Source organism: Callorhinus ursinus, unplaced genomic scaffold (assembly GCF_003265705.2).
Source record: "Callorhinus ursinus isolate GAN/ISIS: 27379988/994484 unplaced genomic scaffold, GSC_fseal_2.0 scaffold12, whole genome shotgun sequence".
Lineage (NCBI taxonomy): Eukaryota > Metazoa > Chordata > Mammalia > Carnivora > Otariidae > Callorhinus > Callorhinus ursinus.
In genome coordinates, this window is record NW_027397074.1 from 77,851,075 (window position 1) to 77,858,523 (window position 7,449).

The following is a 7,449-nucleotide window of genomic DNA, read 5'->3' on the forward strand; positions in this document are numbered from 1 at the left end:
TGTGGGCGAGTGGAGGGCGGGCTCGGCCGGCTGCCGCGTCCTCTCCGCCGGGCCGCGCGCCCCGCCGCCGCCGCCGCCGCCGCCGCCGCCCCCCGCCCGCCGCGGCTCCAGTGAGCTCATCCGCAGCTGGCGGGCGCCCGGCCCGTTGCCACGGCAACGCCTCTCCCAGGGCCGCGCGGACTCGAGCGGCTCCGGTAAACAGGACCTTCTGCCGGACTCTTCCCCTCGCCTTTGGGGGGTGGGCGGGGGAGGGGGGGGGTTCCTGGCGGCTTAACCCTTTCTTTGCTGGAGACCCAGCACCGCGGCGTTCTCCATCTCCGCGGGGCAGCTGTCGGCGCGCTGCGCTCGGCGGCGGCTCAGACCTTCAGACGCGGGCACGGAAGAGGCGGCGACACTCCCTGCACCCCCACCTCCGTTCGCTCCGGTCGCCTAACGCGTTCATGGGGCACCTACTACGGGTCAGGCGCGGCGCCGGGGTCCGCGACACCCCAGACAACGAGGCAGCCGCCACCCTTGCCCCTTGCAGCTTGCGGTCCGGCTGGGGCCCCGACAACCAGGGTGCAGGCAATGAAAGCCCGGGGGCCCCGAGCGGGGGGCACATGGGTTCCCGAGCCGCGCCGGGAGGGGAGTCAGGAAAAGGTTCCCAGAGGGGCAATGACTTTATAGTGTCCACTGCCCCCACTCACGTAGGACAATCAAGGAACACAGATCGCAGGAGTTAGGACTGCCAAATAAGCACACGCGCAAGTGCTGTGGGCTTTTTATGCTGAGGACAATGGGGGGCCACGCAAGGTTTTTGAGCCGAGGAGTTCCCTGATGGAAGGGAGATGTAGCTGACAGTGGTGATTTATGGGCCTGGGGGGAAGCCTCCAGGCTCATCTCTATACCAGAGGAAAGTCACTCTTGTCTTTAGCTCAGGGGTCCCTAGAAGGAAGGGTCTAAAGCTCAGGCAAGGGGGAGAGGGGAGATAGAGGCTTAGCCTATAAATCCACGAAAGGGGTGTGCGGGAAAGAGAAGGAAAGAAAGGACTGCAGAACAGGGGGAACATTAGATACTGTCAGGGCTGTCCCGGTAAACTGGGGGCCCAAGATTTGAGGGACTGATTTAGATATCAAAGTCACAGGAGAAAACTGTCTCCTTCCTAGCTGAGGGTTTTGCTCATTCTGTGAGATCTTCGAAGTTTTCTAGAGCTTGTTACAGCTTCCTAAACTCCATCATGCCGTACCCATTTCAACTAAGCTCAGTAAACTTTCAGAATAAAAATTTTCAAGGTACTAGAATTTTTTTTTAAAAAGTATAAGCACTTATTTATTAATTTTTAAAGATTTTATTTATTGGGGCGCCTGGGTGGCTCAGTCGGTTGAGCATCTGCCTTTTTGGCTCAGGTCATGATCTCAGGGTCCTGGGATCAGGGGGGAGTCTGCTTATCCCTCTCCCTCTGCTCTTCACCCACACTCATGCTCTCTCTCTCTCTCTGCTCTCTCTTTGTCAAATAAATAAAGATCTTTAAAGATTGTATTTATTTATTTTAGAGGGAGAGAGAGAGCAGGTGAGTGGGGGGAGGGGCAGAGGGAGAGGGAGAGAGAGAGTCTCAAGCAGACTCTGCGCTGAGCTTGGAGCCGGTTGCGGAGCTTGATCCCACGACCCTGAGATCAGTACCTGAACCCAAATCAAGAGACAGACAGACGTTCAACCCACTGAGCCACCCAGGTGCCCCCAAATTATAAGCATTTAAATTACTGTTTTGTTTGTTGAAGCATCATTTAATACATTTTCACTTTCTAAAAAAAGATCAAAGACTTGGCTTCTTCAGGGTTAATTAGTCCCGGGGTTCTGGGGTGTCACGAGGCAAACTGGCAAAGTAGAGCAAATGGCAAGTGGAGAATAACTGGGAGCCCAGCTGGCTACCTCCCCCAAGCCAGGGCGTGCAGCAGGCTGGTCGCCTTCGATGTTGTGGCTTCCAGATTGCCAGGCACATGTCAGGTGGACAAACCAGAGAGGAGGCTGGGGAGCTCCCCAGTAGTGGCTGCCACTCCATCTGCTTCGTCATCTTTGAGTTCTAGACACTAACTTGTTTTAGAAAAATTCCCTGCCTCAGCTCGTGGGGTCAGACTCTGATGAGTGAGGCTGGGGCCTGTGCTTTGCAAGTTTCCTTCCCTGCCTGCCTGTCACAGCCCCCAACCCCATGGCTGCTCCTGTCCCTGAGCCATTCAATGGCTCTGTTGCCATGGCAGGGTCCCTCCTTTCCTGTGTGGCCCTGTCTCTGCTGGCTTCCTGGAGCTTTCCCAGCTGATGCTACCTCTGGTCCATCCCAAGCCCTGGTTCTCCAGCTCCAGAGGCCAGGGTAGCCGTCCAAGGTGGGGGCGGTGCACGGGAGCCTGGAAGACCCTCTCCGTGGTCCCACTCCTCCCAGGTCCTGACACTGCTCCAACCGTGCCCCCAGCCCCTCCTGGTCATGCTCCAACCACGCCCCCAGCCCTCCTGGTCGGTCCTCAGCTTCTCTCCATGTGGGAAAATGAGGCCTAGGGTAGGAGATACTGCCTGGCCTCAAGTCAGGAAAGGTGCGGATGGGAGGAGGGAGACAGAGTTGATTTTTCTTAGTTTTTTTTAAAATATGTATTTTATCTATCTATCTATCTATCTATCTATCTATCTATCTATCTATCTATTTATCAGCAAGAGCACAAGCAGGGGGAATGGCAGGGAGAGGGAGAAGCAGGCTCCCTGCTGAGCAGGGAGTCCGATGCGGGACTCGATCCCAGGACCTTGGGATCATGACCTGAGCCAAAGGCAGATGCTTAACCGACTGAGCCACCCAGGCGCCCCGACTTGATCTTGAATCTGCTTTTTCCACCTAGAACAACCATGGAGCGCTGCGGAACCTCTCCTACTCCTCCCTCCCCTTCCTTCCTTCAGCATCCTGTTGAGGAGTGAGGGCTCTGGTGCAGGTGGCTTTGCCTCTAAGTCTCAGGGTCTCCGTCTGTAAGGTGGAATTAGGAACAGTTATAACCGACTTTATCCTGTTGCAGTGATTAAAGCAGGTCAGGGGTAGTCCTGGGCCCGGCAGTTTGGGGGCACTCTCAGTTACCTCCTGTTTGTTATGTTCTTAATCTCTCTCTCTCTTTGCAGGAGCACAGAGGTGTTCAGAATTCAGCAGATGGGAGCAGGCCGTTTTTCTCCTCCCGTATCAGGCACAGAGCTTGCTTCATCTCACCTATTAACGAAGTGAAGGAGAACCAAGGGCCGACGGCCAGAAGGAGGCTAGCCTGATTAAGATGGGAAGAGAGCCTGAAAAGGAGCCTTTGACCAACTCCTCTCCCCCAAATTGTTTCATTTCCATTCAAATTCCCTTTGGATGCTAAACATTTACTGAGAGTCTTTCATTCCAGCAACTTCACATATGTCATGTCGCATAATCCTCCCCACACTCGTGAGCAATTAACTATGAGCCCTAATATTTTATGGATGAGAAAACGAAGTTCCAAGAGGTTGTGTGCCTTAATTGAGGTCACACTAGCCTAGGCCCATCTGGCTCAAGCCATGTTCTTTTTTTACACCAGCTTTGCCTGAGAGCCGGGGTTCTGCCCAGTGCCAGCCACTCTGGACGGGGATTTCTGGATCAGCGTTCAACCCACGTTCTGGTTATGCTTTCCCCTCTGGAAGGCACAGGTGGTGCAGTTCCTCCAGGAATTTCTGACACCCCTCCTTAGAGACTGGGTGTCCCCTCCTTGGGTCACTGGGACCCTTTCCTTCTCAGCCCTCGTGTGACAGCAAGCAACCCCTCCTCTGGGTCACGGCCACCTGCCTGTCAGCGCACAGTGGAAAGGTACACACACAGCAAAGAACAGATGAGAGGTTTGGGTGTTGTTCCTATTCTTTTATGCAGAGAGCTGGTGTGGGGAGAGCAATCATTCCCTTATGCTCCGGCCCGTGACATCTGGATGTGGCTGAGCAAGGAAGGAACTTATTTTAGGGGCAGGGAAAAATCCACAGCCTCACCTTGACATGCTCTTGGCAAAGCTCCTCCACGTCGCTCCAGTGGCTGACGTGAGCCCACCAGCAGCAGGGCTCCCCTGCTCTTGTCCTCCTTAGGCAGCCCTTGCCCTCCTTCCCTTCTCATTCCATTGTAATCCCATCCCTGGCCCATTTTCTCCTGCCTAGAGACAGCTGGATGCGAGTTCCTTCCCATCCACCACAATCCTCATCTGCCTCCCTCTGAGGAAACAAAACCAAGCCAACCATCCCACCCAAACCTCAAACCCAGGTTTGGTTTGTTCTTGGTTCCAATCAAATGTCATCCAGGAGGTGTGGGGAGGGAGGGGGAGGGTGGGAGGGGCCGCGGAGGCCACCCAGGGGAAGGGGTGAGCAGGGCCCAGACTGAGGGCCCCAGGCTTCTTCATCCTCTCCTGCTGTGAAGGGCGGGTCTTTGGCTGAGATCGGTTTGTACCCTCTCTTCCTCTCTCTGGGTGCTCTGCTGCCTTCTACCTCCCACAGTGGGGCTGCAAGATGGGCCGCTGTGGGGGCCCATTAGGGGGCGCTGTGGAGTAAGCGACATTTGTCAGGGTACCACTGGAAATCTCAAAGAATCACTGAATTGGCAAGTAACACAATAACAGAATTTTTGCCTAAGAACCATCTGTTGCACTTCTATGCCCCTGGCTTTGGAGGGTCATTTCTTTCCCCCACAAAGAATTAAGGCATTCATAGCTTTACAAGGATTAGTGTGTCTATGACCGAAAGCGGAGAACAAAGTCATGGACATTCTGCAGCATTCACCATTAGGCAGTCTCAAATGTCAGGCTGCCATGCCAAATACTCTCTACTCATATTCCTTTCTGTTCCTTTTGGGAGACCCATTTGAACATGAAGGAAGGGAACGAGAGTGTGGTGGTTTAGATTCTCTTTTTTTTGAGTCACAGATTTCTGCGTCTGAGCAGCTACAGATCTTCCTGTTCACTGTGATTGCCGAACATGCTAGGACAGTCGGACCAGCTCTAGACTGGCCTGAGGACTCACAGCTTGCTTCTCAGAGCTTTCCCTGACCTACTTCCCAGCCAGCTAAACAACCTCCTCAAACCTGAGGGAGGTGTGGGAGAGGGAGAGTCCCTCCAAACATTTTCATCACACAGCGTTATGAGCTCCGAGCTGCATGCATGGACTCAAAACCCGCCAGCTCATCCCCGCCTTGCTAATGTCCCTCCAGCCCTGATCTCAGCCTTCAGCTTCCAAATAACTGGACTGCCTCTTAGAGGCCACACCTTGAAGGAAGATGCTTCTGGGAGGCCCTAATATCTGATCCACTTCCTGTATCTCAGATCAACTTAGAGCAAAATAAAAAATACTGTCCTAAAGGCGAGCCAGGTGACATCTGACCAGCCTAGATAGCAGTGTGGTCTGGGCTTGGCTACTCCCTTTGGTGGGTCTCAGGTGTCTGGGGAGATCAGGGCAGTTGGCCCTCAGGCCATCCCCAGCTCCCTGCCTTCTCAAATAGGCAAAAAAGGGCACCTGCCAGTTCTCACCCTTTCTGCTTTTTCCCGTATGGCTGGGTGTGTGCCAGCTAAAGCTAAGGCTTTGCAGAGACCACCTAGGAGGCAGGTTCTAGTGTCAGCCTCTTTTATCAGTGAAGAAACAGCCCAAAAGAGGTAGGTGCCTTGCTCAAGGCCACTGCGAATGAGGGCCAAAGCCCGGAAGGGCCCAGCAGTCTAACCCAGGACAAACCCTGCTGCTCAGCCACTAGGATCACGGGTGGGAGCCACTGTGTTCACGTGGCCGGCTTGGGAGCAGAGACGTAGAAAGCCAGGGAGCAGCAGAGCAGAAAGGGGCCTCTCGGTTGGGCATGACCAAGACCCTTATCGAGGAGGGAGGGGACCTGCCCGGCCACCGGACATTTGCACAAGGGCAGCACCTGCCCCTGGGGCATGCTGGAGCAACCCTAGCAAGCCAGAAGGTGGGACCCAGGGGAGGAGAAATTCCCATAACAGCCCCACTAAGGAGAAAGAAAGGAGGAAGCGGGAAGGTGGCCAGGGGGCCCACGTGAGGGAGGGCTGTGAGAATCGCTGCCACACGTGTGGAGGGAGGTGGGCGAGCCTGCGGCAGCCTCCTCCCTCCATGTCTTCCTTCTCCAGCGCTATTTCGGATAGTCCTACTCTATGGGTTTGAGGAGCAGCTGTAGGTGGGTGGCCCAGGACCAGAATTTTCATGCCAAGGTCCCATTCTCTTGGGAGCTGATTGCAGGCCAGGTGTACAAAGCGGGACCTGGGGGGAGTCAGTCCTGGAACTTTTATTTGCCTAACAATCCCCTAGGTTCGGGGGGGGGGGGGGGGGGGGCGGAAGCCGAGTCTCATCTTCCCCACAGGGATCCTCAGGCATCAGGGGCTGCAGCAGGCCTGCTCAGGGGCTTCCCTTCCCTGATACCCTGTTCTGAAGAAAATGACTGTGTGTGTGTGTGTGTGTGTGTGTGTTGAGGACAGAGAACTGTCCTCCACAGGAGCTAAGCCCTGTGGTTCTCCCCTAGGGGCAACTTTGTTCCCCAGGAGACATCTGGCAACGTTGGAAGATGTATTTTAAAGTCATAGTCTGGAAAAGTGTGTGGGGGGGTGTTCTGGCATCAAGTGGGTAGAAGCCAGAGATGCTGCTAAACATCTACAAAGCACAGTTCAGCTTCCCCTCCACCGCCCACAACAAAGATTTATCCTGCCCCAAATGGGAAACGTGCTGAGGTCGACAACAATTGGTTGCTGAGCCCATTCCCATCTCTACCCCCTTCCCCGGGAGTCTTGAACAAGTACTTGCCCTGCATCCCATCTGCTGTGTAACCATGTTACAAGGGAAATGCTAAAATCACAGTCATCTGGGTCCTGTGAAAAGATAAGCACAGCCAGGTGGGCCTTTGCCATTCTCTTCCCATGCCCATTCGATTCTTCTCGGTGGGGTCTGGGAACGTGGAGGAGGCTTCGGTGCACTTCACAAGCGAATGGTGCCACTTAGTGGTACCAGGGTCAACAGCAACAGCAGGAACATCTCCAAGAACTGGAAACTGTTAATAGTTAGCTGGCTTAGCTGTGAAGAAAATTTCTATGGGAAAAAAATGGGGTCCACCCAAATGAGAACAAACAGAGGCTATTTATTCAGAGATTTCTATAGCAGGGAAGTCAGCCACCATCACTTGCACATGGCAGAGACTCAAATACCCGCGAAGACTCAAATGCTAGGTTTATAGAGGGAAAAAAAAGGCTTCAGGTGTGCCCTAATAGGCGGTGGTTGGCACAAAGCAGCTGGAGGCCTGGGCATCCTCTGTGATCGGTTTGGAGAAGATATTTGGCTTTCTCTGGTTGGTCCTGAGATGGAAGTGGGGGATGAAAATTAGAGAAGTTGGCAGTCATTGACCAAGTCCTGACTGTCTGGGGCCAGTGGCTGCAGAGGCCGAGGGTCCGAGTTCTACTGTCATAT